Source organism: Podarcis liolepis, assembly GCF_965112155.1.
Source record: "Podarcis liolepis genome assembly, chromosome: 4".
Taxonomy (NCBI): Eukaryota; Metazoa; Chordata; class Lepidosauria; order Squamata; family Lacertidae; genus Podarcis; species Podarcis liolepis.
The window spans coordinates 39,410,263-39,429,837 of NC_139558.1; the positions used below are offsets into that span (position 1 = coordinate 39,410,263).

Consider the following 19,575-nt stretch of genomic DNA (forward strand, 5'->3'; position numbering starts at 1 on the left):
ACAAACTTGTGAAATGATTCCATAAGGTACTACTCTGCATCCTTAAATTCACTTTCAACCAAAGGCATCCTGATCACTCATCACAATGGAGCAAAAAACAAAAAACTGAACTATAAACAATTTCCCTATAAACTATAAACAATTGCTTAGTAACTGATGTAATCTATATTTGCTTTATTTAAATTCAGTTGCATGGTTTGTAACTTGTTTCACTTGAGGCCCGAACTGGGAATTTATAGTGTTGGTCCATAATCTAGTATAAATTAGATCCTGGGTGATTTCTATCTGCTTGGGTCACAGAAGCAGAAATAGAAAGGCTATGTCCACAAGCAGCAGCCATAAGGACCAGTAAGGTAGCAGAGGACAGGAAGACACCTCAATTGTTTAAAGTCTTGTGCATTTCACAAAGAGATATGCATTAGATCAAAGAGATGAGGAAGCAAAGAGAGGGAATACAACAAAAAGAAAAAGCTTCCTCTTTCACAGTCAATTAGAGATGAAAGGAAATCACTCTTCCCAGCTGTGCAAGAAAGTAGCAGTTGACTAAAAACCTAAGCAGTCTAATTTAAGGACAGTGGTGAGTGAGCCCCTTTAAAAACTACCCTTGTAGTTGAGGTCAGCTGATGACATTTGGCTGCCTGGGGTGAAGAATAAGATGGCACCCTACATTCTACATAAGGAGATGATTACTTCAGTATGGGCTCCACCACAGCTGAAGCCAGATCATTATGTCCCCCATTCCCAGGGGGCTCAGGAGACGCAGGGCAGGGGACAAGGCACCCATAGCTTTGTACTCCAGGCCCTTGCTGCCACTCCCAGGCATTGGTCGCCTGAGGCAGCTGCCTCACTCTGCTTAATGATAGGGCAATGTCTATAGCTAACTTTTTAAACATGCTTTTAGGACTATTCTTCAACTTCTGTACATGGTAGTAAAACAGAACAATCCAAGATGCTCACATATTTGTGTACAGGTGTGGACGTACCTATCCCTCCCCCAGTGGACCAAGTTTGAAAGGTGGACGAAGCTGCCTACCCGCCAATCACTTGATTTCACAATGATGTCAGATCACCAGTTTTTGCCCATGAAGCTCTGATGATCAGCTGACTGTCAAGTCATTGAAGTGGCCTGTGCACAGGGTTTCACAAGACCTAGTGTTTGCAAGGCCGAATGACCAGCTCTGTTTAAATAGGGGGTTAATTTGGCAAAGGTGATTCCAATGCTACCCTCCTATCTTTATATTCACCTGATTTTGTACCTACTTTATCTTAATCCCTATAATAAATATATTTTTGTGGTTCTTGTTAGTGCTTGTTTAAGATCTGTCAGAGTTGCGATTCAGGCTGCATACACAAAAATAAGTGTTTATATGCATATGTGAGTTGAACTCATCCGATTTTAAACTGAACTCAGTCTTAGTGTTTCCCACCTACACTACTGGGTTATGTCTGATGGGATGCATTGCTGTTCAAGTTTTCCCATTTTACATCACTCAGAAGACAAAACATTTGTAAGCAAACTACTTACTCATTCACTTCCCACCATTCATCTGAAAAGGAAAACCCAACTTCATTCAACTTTCATTTTGAATACAAATGTTAAATAGATCATATTTTTCTGGTTATAATCATATGCAGTATTTTAAAAACATAATAAAAAGCAGCAGCATTTGAAAAGTGCGGAATTAAAGAACTTCTGGCAGAGCTTCCAGTTATCTGAAAATCTGATCTGCAAAGTTCCCAGTTTCTGGTATCCTCAACCAACCTTCTACGAGTATTGACATTATGAGATTGCCATGGACTTGCTGAATGCAGAGGAATGATGGGAGGCACCAGCTGGAGAACCCCAAAGGAAGAAGGCTCAGAAGCAGGGGGATTGGTGGTGGGATGATGAGGAGTGGTCAAAGGGAGAAGGAGCAGACTGGAAGAGGGAGGTGTCAGAAATAGAAGAGGTAACAGGGTTAAGTGAGCAGGAAGAGACTGTGGCAGACAGCAGTCCAAAATCAGAAGCATCAGCAGAGGGTGGTCAAGAGGCAGAGTGGAGGTAGGTTGCTGAAGAAGCCAGGGAAGCTCTCCCTCCCCTTGTGACAAGCTCCTCTCCCCCTGGTCTCCCAGAACATGCAGAGAAATGAAGAGGGTGGAACAAAGAGGCCAGGCGAAGGAGCCTTAGGCAGCTGGCGAAGGAACCAGGAGAGGTGGGAAGGTGGGGACCTTCAGTCCTTGCAACTGTCTCATTGGGGCAAGACCTACTGAGAAGAGTTGGTGGGATCACTAGGTCTGCACTGTTTTGGTTCCTCTTAATAAAGAGTTAACCTCACTTAAGTTTTACTGCTAACCTGCCCCTGACTGGTTCCTGACAGTGATGCTCCAATTGGCTAATTATTATTGGACAACATCAAAGGCTCTTCGCTTTCTCTCATCTTCCTTGTAGCCCCTAGCACCAACCCAGCTGCTCTAGAAGGTTCAGCCATCAACTTTGATGCATTCAGCTGAAGAACTCCACAGAACAAAAAACGGAGAACATAAGGGTGAGATCCAGTATTGCATGAGCAGGTGTCTGTTTGTGCTGTGTGGCATCTCCACCTCTCCTCCATTCCCATAAAATCTAGAGACCCCCACAGAGCAGATATGGGGGGAGGGGCATGGAAGGCTGGAGGACAGAGAAGAGAAACCAGAAGTTTTGTTGTGTAAGGATGTTGCCATATGTATATAGGTTCTGTATAGTGTTCCCTAGTTATTTATCTGAAGAGGACTACAGAGCAAACACTGCTGTATTCAAATCTTCTTATAGACTGTTAAATCCTAACTCCCTCCAAGGGTGATGGCAAATTCCCCATTGATTGCAAAGCATGTGCTTTTTATTTTCCTTAAATTGTTAGGATAAACCAACACCACAGTAGAGATTGTTGCTAATTTGGATTCAAAGATCTGCCATTTTCCTTCACAAATCAGATTTGAGAGTTTTATGCCTCAATGAAAATAAATTAATACCATCAGCTGACAACCAATTGGGGCACAGCAGAGCACTTTAGTAAACCAGGATGTGCAGCCTGGCATTTATGAACTAAGTAAAATGGAAAAAGCAGCCAATTTCCATAGCTGCTCTCAACAGGTGTGTAGTTGTGTAGGTGTCATTCTGCATATACATGTTAATGAATAAATTCTTACTTTGAAAAGTGTGGAATTGAAACGCAGAATACACACAGTTAAAGTACGCAGTAATCTATATAAAACCAGAAATGGCCATTTGGTGGGTGTGTTTCTAAAAAAAGAAGCTGCTGGTTAAAGAGTTGGCAAAACTGGATGTATACTAGTGATATCTATATTTCAGAAAACTAATTTGAACTAGTGACACATCTAAATGAACATTAAGAACAATGATCCCCCTGTTGAGACTACTCAGGCTTTGCATGAAGCAACTCAATAAGTAACCACTACCACCACTGTGGTATTATGTGACAGAATTTAAAAAAAAAACCTATTACCCTAGCAACCAGTGTCTGTGTGAGAGGAAAGAATGGAGGGAGGAGGTGGAGGAAGGGCTCAATGTAAAATTCGTTTACAGTAGTTCTTGTCTTTGAGATAATGAAATCACATGACTCAGCAACACTAATGTTCATGCAGATACACTCCACCCCACCCCTACCACTCTTTAGGGCTCCATGACAACCCCATTTCCTAAAATTAGCACCCTCTTTCCAAGCTACAAAGCACCCATAGTAATGACCTGCTTCCTATACCACTTATGCATGACGATGGCCTGCAGACTTTTGCCCTAAAAGTTGATGGTTTGAATGAGATCTAAGTCAGGAAAAGCTGAAGATAATAATGTAAATAATATAACACAGTCGCTTCTTTGAAGTGTTTTGGGAAGGTGGGATGCAGAAGAAGAGAAAGAGCATGTCTTTATCCACAGTAATAAATATAAAGTGTTACTTCAGATAGGAATGCTGAATAAAAGAGTAAGAATTTAATCACAAGGAAGGAAGGAAGGAAGGAAGGAAGGAAGGAAGGAAGGAAGGAAGGGTGCTAGAAAAAACATGTCAATCATCACTTTAATTATTGTCAATCATTCCTTACTTTCTTGATTTGTGATTTCTTACTTGACCAAAAAGAAAGGTTTTGTTTGTAATTATGTCTATGCTATCCATGACAGGCACTAGACTTTTTCAACTTTTCCTTGAAATTAGCCTCAAGCCAAGTTTAGATATCTCTGCTCTTTCAAGGAATTTAAAACTTAACAGTTCACACACATATATGAAATGAAGCAAGAGACTCAAACAAAATACAAATTGCCACTGTGGCATATATTCCGTAAAAAACTAGAAAAATCATAGTTAACTCAAATAGCATTTGAGGTATATACTGAGCCATGCTGCTTCATTCAAATGTAGCCAAAGATTACTGCGTTCATTCCTTGTTCTTAGATTAATTTCACTTTGCTTCTCCCTACCTCTTCAGAAGGTATTCCTTCCTTTTCACCTTCCAGAAGGAGTTGCTTGCTTAGCTTTTGTTGCTAAGACAAGCAGTCCCTGTTGTCTTTGTGGAGCCTGTGAAAAATAGGGTTCTAATATATGTTTCTCACACACACCCCAGGAGATCTGGAATTAGTCCAGGAAAGTGACAAAGCTGATAACATCAAGAATGCTGCAAACGGATGAAATGGCTCCCCCTCACCCAAAATACTTCTGAAAACTTTAAATATATCCGAACAGTTTGGTACGACTTGATAAATATTCTCCCTCCCCCCCTGCTCCCCGCCCCCCCCCCCAGTTTTATACTAAGAGTTCTTTAGCAAAAAGGAGAAAAACAACTTTTCCTACCAAAAACTGCCCCCTCTGTACTGTAAATAGTCCCTCTTCAAATATTAGGTAGCTTTACTGGGGGGGGGGGGAGGAAAGACAATGCAGCGTGTCCTCAGTATCATTAACCAACTTCCCTTCCTCCTGAAGGAGTCCCTTCAATAAGGCAATTACAAGAGCATCACAGAACAGGAGAACAAGGGGAAAAATAATCTTACCAGCTTCTCTTACAGTAGGGAGCTGAAAAGAAAACCAACAGCCCCCAGCTGCTGTATCACATGCAATTCGCCTCAATGGAAAGAACTCTGAAAGGCTAGTCTTCTAGTTTAGTTTCTTCTCAGCTCTCCTCTCTCTCTCTCTCTCTCTCCTCACAAAGCCATTCTCCTATTCCCTAATCCTCTCACAGGAAAAAGCAGCACAAACCAAACGACTTCAGCAGAATGAGGTGGGGTTGGGGGGGGGGGGAGAGAGAGTGTTGAGAGTGAAAGGGGGAAGGGAGAGATTCTGCTGGCATTCAAGCATCGCAGTATGTTAATCCTCTGAGCGGGGATGCAAACAAAGTCGCCTACACACATTTGGGCACCCAGATCCACATTCCATACCAATAATGCTTCATGACAAGGCATAGAAACCCAATTCATCAACCTCTCAGCTACTGTTTCAAAGACACGCCCCGTGAAACTTCTTGAACTTCTGCTAATGGGCTTCATTATTCCACACACACACACAAAATTAGACATTAATTCCCGATTAGCGGCTTTCTAAAGTTGATAATGAGCCTAAACGAGCTGGCTGCAATTCTGTCTATGCCTCCCTTTCCATCACCACAACAAGGGCTGAAAGTTTTGTAAAAGTATACATTTGTACTTCAAAAGTAATATATGTGCAAGACATCTATTTTTTTCCAGTAAGGATCTGAGGTAAAGTGAAGTATTTTATTTCAAAATTCAGTGGCCACAATATCTTCAGATTTTGGTAAATTGTACAGGCCAAATGAGCTGACATGGAAAAGATAAATATATCCAAGAATGTACGCAAGTTTATTTACACAGGAGCATTTCCTTTCCATAATGGGAAGAAAGATAAATCAGAGATCTGAAAAAGCAGATGGCACCATTCCACCTCATAAAGGACGGTGGTTAGCCTTCAAGTAATAATTTATGAAGACCCCTCCCCCCCCTCTTGATCCTGCACTCAGCAGCAGGCCATTTGAGCTTTTCAAGCAAAATAAATAGACTTCAAACCACCAGCTTCAAACACACTAACATTTACGAGTGCTGTTTCAACCTGACACAAGCCACTTTGTTCGCCTGTGACCCTGTACCAAAACGTGATTTTTGATGGATGAGGTTCCCTCCCTTCATAATATAGGTTGTGACTTCATAACTATGTGCCAACATTATTGTTCGTCCCAAGCCAAAACGAAAACAAAACGATCCATAAAGCTGTTTTAAGCATGAAAATGAAGCAAGCAGATGGACGCTGAAAAGCTAGAGGGCCAGAGTGATAGGAATGCACTCTTCCTTCCTTCCTTTCTTCCTTCCTTCCTTTCTCTCTCTCTCTCTCAAACCAGTGTGGGAGGCGATAGCTAAAGAGATGTTACTAGGAGATGAGGTGATGTCATCAACCTCCAAACAAAGCTTAGTTCAGCTGAGAAAAACAAGAAGCTTCTGCAAGGCACATTTTGTTTTATGGGTACCAGGAAGAAGCATGTGGCTTTTTCTGAATTTTCCTTATAACACAGTTTGTAAAAGTTTCGACATTAATTTTACAAAAAGCTGTAAACATGGAAATGCTCACATACAAATGAATAAGTTCATTACAAGGCTGTTTAAATAATCTCAAACGAACTATAGGTCTCCTGTACTATAATGCTTCAAGCATCAACTTTGTACTGAAACAGGCATGGAATATATTTCTTAATGGAAAGCAGACAGTAACCACTAACACCAATATGCTCTTATTAAAGAAAGTGGGCTTGTGCCATTAAATACTACATAGGATCATACCCCAGTCATAGGTAGATCTATGGTGGCACATAGATGGACTTTTACTAACATAGCTTACAAGAGAAGGAACATCATTGACAGGTATTTGTTGAGAACAATGCTCTCCTCCCTCTCCCTCCTCCTCCTCATTGATGTGGCTGCTCTGCTCTGAGAAAGTAAAGAGTAAGAGAGGGGACAACATAAAAGGGAATAGCACAATGATCCCCTCATATCTTGTCATGTCCCTTTGAGAAGAAGTGCAGATTGGACCAAGAGGGAGAGAGAAGAGACTAGGCGTCAACAGTGATGAGGAGAAAGGGGTGTGAACTCAGGAAGGGTGGCATACTTGACAGCCCCCTAAAAAATAACCCACACTATACAGCACTATTCCATGTAACTCAAATGGGGGGAATCTGTTCTGCAACGTTGCATGCCAGTTTTGATCCCATTATGATCCATCAGCTGAGATGCAAAGAACTGCTTAGTCTCACACAAGGAAATAGAATTAGTCTAGTGAAATATTTGGCTTTCCCCTCTTTTGAACAACTGACTCCTATATCATATTAGAATGTTAGGTTTTATTATGATCAAGAGGTCTATAATGTGAAATAAATACATATTGCAATGGCTTCTGAAAGTCCTGTTTCCTAAGCAGTTTCCCAAGTAGCGTGAGTGCATAAGGGGAAAACTAAAACTTGATTGAACTTGTGGCTCTTTGGATTCTGGTATGGTTTCACTGATATGGTTTCAGCAAGCCTTCTTAAAAAATTACCCAAATTGCTACCGCACTAGGATTTGAATTGCTTTGAATTATGTGCTGTTGTTAGTTTAAACTGTTCTTATGTTTGCAATTGTTTTTCAAATAGTGTATATATTTGCAACTGGGATGCCTCAATAGGAAGTGATTCATATATGAAAATAAAAACTAGCTCTAAGATAGCTGAAAAGTTCTCAGGATAGGATACTTTAAGTTTTCCCTTTCTGCCCAGTAAACATCCCATTCACCACAGCACATTTGCATGCTGTTCAGTAGGGAACACAATCATGCCACACACAAAAATGGACATCTATAAGATTGCCTTACCTTTTATATTTTCACTCTTTCCACCTAGCAGAGTGAAAGCCCCAACCATGCTACTGGCGAGAACACAATTATCAGGTAGAATTTGCGATTAGGTTGCCCTCTTTGCTGTAAACTACTTATCTTATAAGCAGTCAAGATGGCAATCTGCAGGCACTGTGGCATATTGGTAATAGGTAACTACTTACCCTGGAGCTCTGGCACTGGGGTACACCCTGCAACACATGGGGCCTTTCAAACAGAAAGAACTTGTTTGGCACCAGCTTGGCTGCAGGAGTTGCTTGAAGGTGGCGTACAAGGCACCACCCAACCATCTTAGGGTCTCCAACTCCAAATTTATGTAGCGTTCACTCCTTAGCCTTTTCCTAAAGATACCCCACAAGGCAGGAGAAGTTTAAGATCAGAGTTTTCTTTCTCATAGATGGGCTACCTTTCCAGGTTGGCAAGCCCTGTCTGCCCCTCATTTCCCTCTACAGCACATGCAGAAACTGCCTTATGGACCACTGAAGCCACTGTTGGTCTCATCCACTCAATCCGCCAGAACTTGCCTTCGCATGCAGGGGAAGTCCTAACTCATTGAGGGTTTGAGACCCATCAGCTACCCTCACCTGATTTAGCTGGCAGGGTGGGGACCAAAGGTGGACAAACTACCCCAGAAGGAACACGGCATGTCCTTCCTATCACTCCTCCCCTAACACCCCCCATGCAGCACATAGAAATAACTGCTAGCCTGATATCTGCAGTGCCACCACTGCAAATGGTCAGAGAGAGTGTTGCAGTTTTTGGCCCAGTGGGAATAAGTGACACAAAGAGCCAAAAAGATCCAGGGGCAAACGGAGTACACTTTACTGCTAGAAAAAACTATGCACTGCCATGCACTTTGTATGCAAATATCCCTGGGGCTGTGTTACCTGAGATTCCGTTTTGGGTACAACACACTGGTTCAAGCAATTAAATTCAAGGTGAGGCTTGAATTTCGCTCATAGGTAAAAACTTTTATAATTGAATAATAACAGCATCAGCAACAATAATTGTTATTTTCCAGGGCCATATAAACCAGGGGCAAAACTGAAATCTGTATAAACTGCACACAAACTGGATTCTAAATAAGACAAAGGTGGGTAGAAACTTGGGAGATGTGGCAGTAGGCATGAGCATATGGTAGACAAGCCAGCTACCGTACTTAACAGCTGACAGAAACTGATAGAAAGGAACTGAATCTGGCATTTGTCGTAGAGGAATGAACCTGCTTCATTCAGACAATGGCTTTAACAAAGAGCAGCCAGTCACTATGTGCTATGCTTGCCTTATGCACTGGGGTACCAACATGTACAATTTTAAATTATCTTGGCAACATTTTATTGCACTAATGGGTAGCAAATACATATGGAATCAGTCTTTGTTCATGGATAAACAAAGAAAGAGAGGATCCCAGCAAGTCAACAATCAAAATCAGTTGGTTATCAACATGTTTGTCCTGTATTTCCCCAAAGGGAAATTAAATTCTCCTTTCTAGAGAGAGTCAGCCGGTTAACTCTAAGAGTCAGGCTTTGGAAGTATGAAGCATGCTGTAATATGTACTGGTTCATGTCAGTAAACTGGCAGGGGGGAAGAGTGACAGATTTGTTGGGGGGGGCAGGGAAGCTGGCAAACATAAGGTGACTACGGATTTTTTCCCCCTTATTCGCTTGCTCCCAATTAAGCCTCCTTTGATCCATACCCTGTACGTTTTTAACACTTGATTTGCATAGCACTGACTCCTTTCTGTGTTTCTTGGATTCACAAGAAAGAACAAAGCTAAAACACCCTGGTAATAAACCCTAAATTTTTAATAGCAGTTGTAAGTGTTTGCCAAATGCCTTCCTTTGGTAAGTAGAGCAGAGTAGGACCTTTGCACTGGAATGGATTCCAACAAGCTCAACATTAAAGAATACCAAACTCTTTGAGGGCTGCCAGTGGAACTGATTTGTTTAGCCCAGAATACTGGCTTGTTTTGTTGTTCTGCTGCTTGAAATAAATTTTCTGTAATTACAGAGCCTAGGTGGAAGCAACAACCAGCATAATGCTAGCAATTTAAAGCACTCTTCTTGATTATTTAAGTTAAATATTGTGCATTCCAGGGAGGGGGAAATGCGTAAATTAAACAGAATAATACCAAATATTATCTGCCAAAGGCTATATAGGAGAAACACACTATTACGACAAACAAAGCTTTGCTGATTTTAAAATCTTACTTAGTGTTTCCCCATCTCAATGAAAAAAAGGGAGGGATTCTTTTATGTATTATCATGCTTCTGCAGGACAAGTGAATCTCTCACACAGCTGAACATACAACTCTGAAGAGGCTCCAGCAATATGGTAGGTTGCTGGTCTGGTCTGGAGTGTCCAGCCAGATGGCTATCAGAGACAGAAGCTGGAGCAGCAACAGCTGGTGAGATGCTCCAGTTTTTGGTGGCATGACTCATGATGGGGTTAACTCTGTGCTCAATTCTTTAGCCCACTAACTGTTTAAATAATGCCCTGCTGCAATCTCTCCCACTGAGGTCTGGGTCAAGCAACAACATTGTTACCAGAGTAAGTGAAACTACAGCATCCATTTGTAACCTCCAGATTGCAATCACACAATGAAAAGAACTAACTCTGCAATTCAATTAAATGGAATGGTATTTGCTGCTAGAGAGACAGAATTGCTTTCTGATATACCTCTGAATTCCAAAATAACTCTGAGAGCTCCACTGACGCCATCAGTGCAGACCTTTGGGAGAGATGTCTGGGTCCCCACTCAGCAGAAGAAGCAGGAGGGTTCCTGCCAAATGCAAAATGGGCTGACTTTCCATATTTTGAAATAAGTGAAGTAACACACATTACCATCTGTTCTCCCAGGCATTTGGTAGAATCTGATGTTCTGCTGTCATCAATGCAATTTTTGAGGGCATTATTTTGTTAGTATATGGATTACTTCTGCCTTCTAAAGCCAGTATTGTACTCGCAATACAATACAATACAATGAGAACAATCGGAAGTTTATCTTATTTACCCTATATTTCATCCTTTACTTTTTCTTTCCTTTTCCTTTTCTATTTCTGTAAAGTATGTGTATATAGTTGTATATATTGTATTATTGTGTATTGTTGTGTAAGTTAATGTTGAAAGTTTAATAAAGATTTTTCCAAAAAATAAAAGATATAAAAATAAAGCCAGTATTGCAATTTTGTTTGAAAGTTTTCTTGGGGCTAATAAATAAATCACACACCCCTGCCTGAATAAAACCATGAAGTTCAGAATCTAAAATTACCTAACTACACCACTGAAAAAACTCTTTGCTTTCCATATAGTATCTTGGGCAAAATCATGGAGTGACTCACTTGTATATAACAATGCTCTAGCTGCATCCCATACCACACTGATTTGTCATGACAACTGATCTCCAGAGATGCTGTTGCCAACACCCATCAATTCCTGCTCTCAAAGATCCAACCCCTGAAATCTGTGTGTGGAAGAGCCTCCTCTTTTGGCTCTCCAATCCCTTGATTTGCCCAACTTTCCTCCGATTCTCTAGCACTCCAGTGCAATTTACTGTTCGAGGAACTGGACATGGAGGAAGGGGTAAATTTTCTTCATGATCACAAATCGCCCCCTGTGTGAGATAAGCCACCAGGTGCAAGCTCAGCCAAGCCAGATGCTACGGCAACGGCCCAGTGCCGTCTAAATAAATAATTAAGGCATATCAGCTCATTAATCAGTCGGTGAATCTGTCCATTGCAGTCTGTGTTACATCTTGAACTGCTGGAGCAACACAAATATTTTGTACTTGCATATATCTGTATCTGTATCCGTATCCGTATCTGCAAAACCTACAAACTGTATGTATAAATCAACCTCTGGAGCTGTATTACTGAAGCCTAATATTCTGCAACAATAAACTATCTTGGACCTTAAACTGCCTCTGTGTGTTGACTGGAACTGGGGGGAACTTCTGCTACATGGGTAATGCAAAGTGCTTTTATCTGGGGATACTCAAGGGTACACAGTATTGGCACCTTTTTAAAAAAATGTTAAAAGTGTGCCACTTAGTGTAACAACTTCATGGTGAGTACCAGCACCTTTTTTTCTAAAAATAAAATAAAAAAGCACTGGTCTTATTCTAGATGACATCCACCACCCATTGAAAATGCTCCCTTTCCCCAATGCATCACAAAAGGAGGCATCACTTCTTCAGTCTTTAAAAGATACCAATCTGAAAAGTACTTTGTCCATTTCCTTGATACACTGCTGATTTATATAAGGACTTCCAAAAGCTTTTAGACTATGGAAGCCAGCAACTTGTGATTTTAATTAGCACAGTATCTTTAAAAATAAAATACAGTGGCGAGGATGCTGAAAAGCTCATTGCTATGAAGCTCCAGAGTCAGCGCTGGTTTCCTGTAGCTCTCCCAACACTATTTAAGATGCCATGCCACATTTGAATTATAATGTCCTGAACACTCTCATGGCTGCTTTCCCCCCTCTCAGTCTTCATGGGCCAAGAAGGGACAGCCTTTCTGTGCAAAGATAAATATTAAGCATGCACAGGAAAGCACATTCAATGTTTGTCCACCCTCGCCCGCCTCTCCATATCTTGGACCAGAATTCGTATCTCTATATTTCTAGCTTGCTGACCTTATTCTATATTTATTTTCTGAACAACAACACGAGCTGTTCAGAGCCTGAGAAAAGACTGAGGCGAACATTTAAATGAGTAAACTAATACATAATGTATTTTATTTGCACATATTCAATATGTGGATGCTTGAAAGAGAGAAGTCCCAGGCAGTTGGGAGAGAGGATGCAAGGGAATGAGACTGGGAAAACAAACAGGGTGGCAGATAGTGTGCCAGGAATACTATTTCCTTCTTCTCTTTCTGGTTTAAAATCATACTTGAGTCCAGAGAAGCACAAATAATTCCAAATAACTCAGCAAGCTATAAATAAATAAATAAATAAAACAAATGTACACACAACCAGCTCTCTTTCAGTAAACAGAAGAAATTCACACTTGGAAGGGTTTTTTATTTTTATTTTTTAAAGAAGCTTGTTCTTTGCATATTTCCATTGGTTCTTAGGTAAATAAAATGGACACATGAAATCTGATGAACCTTCATGCGCAGATAGCAAGATTAAAGCAAGTAGGATAAATATATATAAAGGTAAAGGACCCCTGGACAGTTAAGTCCAGTCAAACTTGACTATGGGGTGCAGCCCTCATCTCGCTTTCAGGCCGGTCATGTGGCCAGCATGACTAAACTGCTTCTGGTGCAACGGAACACCGTGACGGAAACCAGAGTGCACAGAAACACCGTTTACCTTCCCGCCGGAGCGGTACCTATTTATCTACTTGCACTTTGATGTACTTTCGAACTGCTACGTTGGCAGGAGCAGGGACCGAGCAACAGGTGCTCGACCTGTCGTGGGGATTTGTAACACTGACCTTCTGATTGGCAAACCCAAGAGGCTCAGTGGTTTGGACCACAGCACCACCCACATCCCTAAATATATATAAGAATGTGGAGGGGGTGTATAATAAACAGGAAGCTTACATAGAAACATGCTCCCACTGAACAGTGGAGTTTACTTCCAACTATATGTCTTTAAGACTGAGCTCATCATTTGCAATCTGCTTGTATGTATGCATGTGCTTTCTTGGTTCATTTCCAAGGACAATGATGAATGCAAAGCACATTGCACATTAAAGTGCTATGGAAATGATAAAATAACATTGGAGTCATTATTCAGATAGGAAATGATACTGCTCTTAGTAGGTTATGCTAATAAACCTTTATTAGCAATAATAAATCCAATTTTCCATAAGCAATATAAATCTCAACTGAAAGATCATCATCCAAAGTACTTTGATAATATAAGAGCCCAAGGGCAAATGAGAGTTTATTGTATTCAAAATTTGTAATACAAATAATTGGCAAACAGACACACTGAAATTTATAAACAGTATTTTATTTATATATATAAACGGGAAAGGCACAGGGTCTCGAGCCTCACTGTAATCCTTCAGTGCCAAAAATTCAAGGGGTTACTTAGTCATAAAAGAAAGGCAATTCTGAGAGTGATGCAGAACACTTTCTTTCCTAATTGTTGCCTGCAAGTGTAGAGAAAAATGTTGTTGTTGTTGTTTAGTCGTTTAGTCGTGTCTGACTCTTCATGACCCCATGGACCAGAGCACACCAGGCACTCCTGTCTTCCACTGCCTCCCGCAGTTTGGTCAAAGTAAAGAAAAATAAGAACCAGCAAATGCATAAGAGGGGAGATTTGGATTCCAAGACCCCAGCATGGCTTTTAAATTAAGTAACAGCCTACTTAAGGAGCTCCAACTCAGAGCAAACACTGAAGCAAATTCCTCTCCAACTTGGTGACATCAGCCTAGTTAGAGCATGCATTTTCTAGTGGGTTAGCACACCCAGCAGTTCGAAAGCACGTCAAAGTGCAAGTAGATAAACAGGTACCGCTCCAGCGGGAAGGTAAACGGTGTTTCCGTGTACTGCTCTGGTTTTGCCAGAAGCATCTTAGTCATGCTGGCTACATGACCTGGAAAAACTGTCTGCGGACGAATGCTGGCTCCCTCGGCCAGTAAAGCGAGATGAGCACTGCAACCCCAGAGTCGTCTGCTACTGGACCTAACGGTCAGGGTACTTTTACCTTTACCTTTTTAGGATTCCAGCACATCCTGTAAATCAGTGTTTTCTTGAAAAGATGCAAAGAGGAGCTGGGAAACTGCTCTCCTTTATCTGATAAGGCCTGGTCTGGGTACAATCCATACAATTAAAACATCCCTCCTCCCAATAACCTGAGACCTTTACTTTGTTAAGGGTGCTGGGAATTGTTACTCTCTGGGGGTAAACTACAGTTCCCAGGATTTGGGGGGCGGGCGGGCGGATGTGCTTTAAAGGTATGGTGTGCATGCAACCTAAGGCAGCAAGTGCATTTCATCATCTACTTAACATTAACGGGGCTGAGCTCTGGCATTAGAACAAAGTTCTGGAAATCAGTTGTGAGTCTTGTAGTCCCTTGAGGACTACAACTCCCAGCCAGCATGGCGAATGGTCAGAAACAATGGGAATTGTAGTCTAAGTATATCAGAAGGGCCAAGGGTTACCCGTTCCATTGTAGAGGATGTCCCAATTAGGAATTCCATTTCTCTTAAACCACTAATTAGTTAACATGCCTGCCATTGCCTCCCCTGGACACATCCATGACTCTACTTCCTTCAAATCCTTCCTGAAAAGTCAGCTTTTCTGTGATGTCTTTGATTTCACTCCTTAGTCTTTATCTATCACTGAAAACCACAGAATCATAGAATTGTAGAGTTGAAAGTAACCCCAAGAGTTATCTAATCCAGGGGTCAGCAAACTTTTTCAGCAGGGGGCCGGTCCACTGTCCCTCAGACCTTGTGGGGGGCCAGACTATATTTTGGAAAAAAATAATGAATGAATTCCTATGCCCCACAAATAACCCAGAGATGCATTTTAAATAAAAGGACACATTCTACTCAAGTAAAAACACACTGATTCCCAGACCGTCCACAGGCCGGATTTAGAAGGCGATTGGGCTGGATCTGGCCCCCAGGCCTTAGTCTGCCTACCTATGATTCTAGTCCAACCCCCTGCGATGCAGGAATCTCAGCTAAATCATACATATAGAATTTAAATGTGTATAATTGAAAATAGGACATATTCTTCCTTTTTACCCTCACTTCCATAATCCCACTTTTTTGTGCTACTTTCAAATTGTAGATGGTGAGCTTCCTAGGAAAGTGTGCCCCTCTTCCTATTATTCTGTAACACACAATGCACATTGATGGCATCCTCCTCATCCAGGATTATGTCTGAGTACTCTGGGGGGTGATTCAGATCCCTATCACTTCTTTACTTGACCCATTCCCATTCACTGGATCCTGCGGCTTCTAAACTCCCTCCTCTGTGTGGAGATCTGCACTTGTGCAATGGATGTAGACACATATTTTAGTATGCAGGACAGACTGGATCACACCCTGGTTTCTGTTTATATGGTATGTGATTTGTGTTTGGGGAAGTATCCTCGTTATGGTCTCATTTGTGGTTGTGCATGTTTTATTTCTTCCCTTTCATGAGAGCTGAGAATTAGCACACATTAAAATCACTGGATTTTGGGGTGCCTTCTGCAGGTACCATTGAATATAGTTTTTATTACTATTGGGCTGCCTTGTTTTCCGTTAAATTCATTACATCATAATTACTCTTTATGGAAATAAAGATTTCTAGGTCTAGGTTCTGAATTAATGTCAGTATGGTATGAAGGCACACAAGTTTATACCAATCCCTTAAGAGTCTTCATCAGATATTGGTGGTTGAATTTATATGACAAGAAAATGACTCTGCTACTTTAACTCACTATTATCCAATAAAATAGGCAAAGCAAGGAGAAGTAGGGGAAGGAACAGAATACATCAGCGATCCCACCCACCCCTCCATTCCTCTGCACTACACTTTAAGAATTATTATGAACAATTATTCACAATGGCCTATGTGAGATGTTTTAAACAAAAGCTTTAAGGAAGATGGCTAGGATTGAATCTATTTCCAAAGTGAGAAACCCTGAATATATGAAATGATATTCATATGCATCTCCAGGATGGCTAGAAACACAACTGCTTCAGCTCTGCATTCTCTGCACTTCCACTGCTGTTTTGAAAAGTGATGTACATATGACATTAGACACAATCCATATCTATCATGTCAAAGCATACGAAATACTGCATTTTGATGCATCTTAAGCCAATTTACAAGAGCAATTCACCTGTTTAACACACATGCACAAACAGAGTTGAATGGCAACGTTGTGATAAATCATGGGATAAATCTGCATGTGGTTGGCTTTAATAAACCCGTGAAAGGGCTCCTATTGCATGCACTATGTGGCTCCTTCCAAAAATCACAGTGAGGGGAAAAAACATAATGGGGCATATGGCGGCCAATAGAAAATTGAAATGTTCATCAATACGCTTCCTCTCCCCTTTCTTTTCTCTCCATCTAGTTTTCAGTCCTTGTTGAAATGCTAACTTCACAATCATTTCCCCTCGTTTCCATACTACATTTTCGGTATCCGTTTCCATCAGATAAATTTCCCTCTCAGAACAAATCAATGTGTCACTTGTGAAAAAATGTCAAGCATGTCCATAAAAAGTTTCCATATGGTTTGAATAAATCAGTTTTAAAACTGATTTTCCTTCAAGCACTGCAACTTTGAGATGGCTGCTGCAATCCTTTGTCACATCTCATGCTTGGAAGGTCCAGCTGTCACTGGGAAACAGCAACAAGCATCAGGAAGGTAAACATTCTCTCCCTTCAACGAAATCGTTTGATGCTCACAAAGGTTACAGCAACAAGGCTGTTGTTGTTTTTTTTTTAAAAAGGTTGGCCCTTTAGTGCTTAAGTGTTACATCTTCACATGCCACATGAAGAACATCTAAATGCCCCTCCTCCTGACTACTTCTGGAGTCCAATAAGTCTGTAGGAGTGAAATGCTGAGATTGCTAAGAGTTCAATGAAATAAAATAATTTCAGTGCTTCTAGAATAACTGGTAGTAGGAATAAAGAGAAGGTTGAGAACTTTAACATGCAGAGGTTATGCAAAAGGAAGAGCTCCCTCCTATGGCTGATCAACTCCCATCTGGAGTCGTCCGAAGAAACTCCAATCAGAAAAGAAACCCATAAATTATAGCTTCTTGGAGAAACCTGTATCTGGTATAACTCCAATTTTGCCTTCCATACACCGTGGCAGATAAAAACCTGATTTTGCTTGGGGCAAAGGTGAGATGCTAATTACATTCTGTAATCAAATCAAAACCTCAAGGCAAGCTGCAAATGCTCAGCCTGCCAGCAATCCTTCATAAACATATTTCAATTACACTTTGCCAATATTTTAAGGAAAAAGAAATTGTTTCTCCAAGGCTAATATTTTGGCCTTTGAAAGATTGCATAGCAATTGCAAAATAGCATTAAAGATGCCCCTGGGCCAAAATATTATGAAAGCATAGAAGGCACAGCTGCCAAACGTACTGCATTATCAGCAGGCAAGCCTGCTTGCAAGGATATCTCAATGTCCACATGAACTCTGTGGCAAGGAAAAGCGAAGCGAACATCTGCTACGCTCGGAGCTTACAAACTTGTCCTTTGCTTGCTTCTAGCTTGTTCCTTCTGAAAATCTTTAGAAAGCTCCCCAGGATGTAAAACTACAGCATATACATTTTTTACCTTGGCTGCCTGTATAAACTTGTTATAGTTTGTCATCTTCTGTGATGAAACCTACCACCAAGCGGGTGTGTGTGTGTGTGTGTGTGTGTGTGTGTGTGTGTGTGTGTAATGAAGAAATGAGTTTTCTGGGTTATTACATGTAATAAAAATTACCATAATACAATACTGAGCAACTGCCTGGGTAGAAACATTGTCACTGTGCTGTGACATTAGTTGATAAAAGGCAGAGATTCCCTATACTGTAGCCCAATCGACCATTCATTAATTGCATTGTATACCACATTGATGGTTCACAAATGATATGATAATGACTTAAAGATGCATTTTCAAAAAATATCCTAAGGGTGTACATGAATCTGCTTCATTCCTGCTCACACTACATTCATATGGGGGGGGGATGATTAAATGGTCAGTTAAATGATCTTGAATGTATGGAGGGATGCGGGTGGCGCTGTGGTCTAAACCACTGAGCCTCTTGGGTTTGCTGATCAGAAGGTTGGGGTTTGAATCCCCATGACGAGGTGAGCTCCCATTGCTCTGTCCCAGCTCCTGCCAAGCTAGCAGTTCAAAAGCACACCAGTGTGAGTAGATAAACAGGTACTGCTGCGGCAGGAAGGTAAATGGCATTTCCGTGCACACTGGTTTCCATCACAGTGTTCCGTTGCGCCAGAAGCGGTTTAGTCATGCTGGCCACATGACCCAGAAAGCTGTCTGTGGACAAACGCCGGCTCCCTCGGCCTGAAAGTAAGATGAGCGCCACAACCCCATAGTCGCCTTTGACTGGACTTAACTGTCCAGGGGTCCTTTACCTTTACACACACACACACACACACACAGGAAAATACACATATATGCAGTAGTAGATGAACCCTGCAGGCAAAGGGCTTCTGAGGATGTAAATGCTGTCAAATTTTGAAAAGGATAACTGGAGTTTTCCTACATGGGCAGCTCTCAGCGTTTCTTGGAGTGGGCAAAATAGGCACCATGGTATCTTCTAATGTTTCAGTTGCAATTAGTCTGAAAACTGCAGGTGCAAGAGACATGCCCCTTGATAAGAAGCTTGCCAATCTGCAGACAAATTGGCCAAGTGGTTTTAGTCATAGGGGGATTTTCTGAATTTTGGGTGGGAAAAACTAAAAGGGATTCGCTTTCAAACTAAAATCATTTCCTCTGATTACAACGCTTAATGGAGCTCACCCTCTGCCCACTCTAGTGTTTTCTTTCCCTTTTTCCATCACTCCATCCTAACGTTATGCTAAACTTGGGAAATTTACTTTTGCTTCTTTTGTCTGGATCACTGAAGCACCACAAAGCATCTCAGGGGGCCCTTCTTCAACTCATGCTTTGCCTCCAACAAGCACCCCTCCAAAAGCATCCATTAAACACCCCCCTTTGCCTTGATATTTGTCTGAATCTGATGCATA

The 19,575-nt window shown here is 41.3% G+C and overlaps 1 protein-coding gene and 1 long non-coding RNA gene across 3 annotated transcripts in view; one reads left to right on the forward strand and one right to left on the reverse strand.

Moving 5' to 3' along the window:
* Window positions 1-19,575, reverse strand: part of MID1 (midline 1) — a 261,929-nt gene that overhangs the window by 131,376 nt on the left and 110,978 nt on the right. Inside the window, exon 1 of one of the 2 annotated variants that reach the window (XM_083501936.1) lies at window positions 5,018-5,226. The exons of the other annotated variant lie outside the window; for it this stretch is intronic. The gene's annotated coding sequence lies outside the window, so the exon portion shown is untranslated. Of the gene's footprint in view, window positions 1-5,017; window positions 5,227-19,575 lie in introns of those variants that run through there. 2 annotated transcript variants of the gene reach the window in all.
* Window positions 1-19,575, forward strand: part of LOC310706402 — a 386,819-nt gene that overhangs the window by 17,012 nt on the left and 350,232 nt on the right. The window lies entirely within an intron of this gene.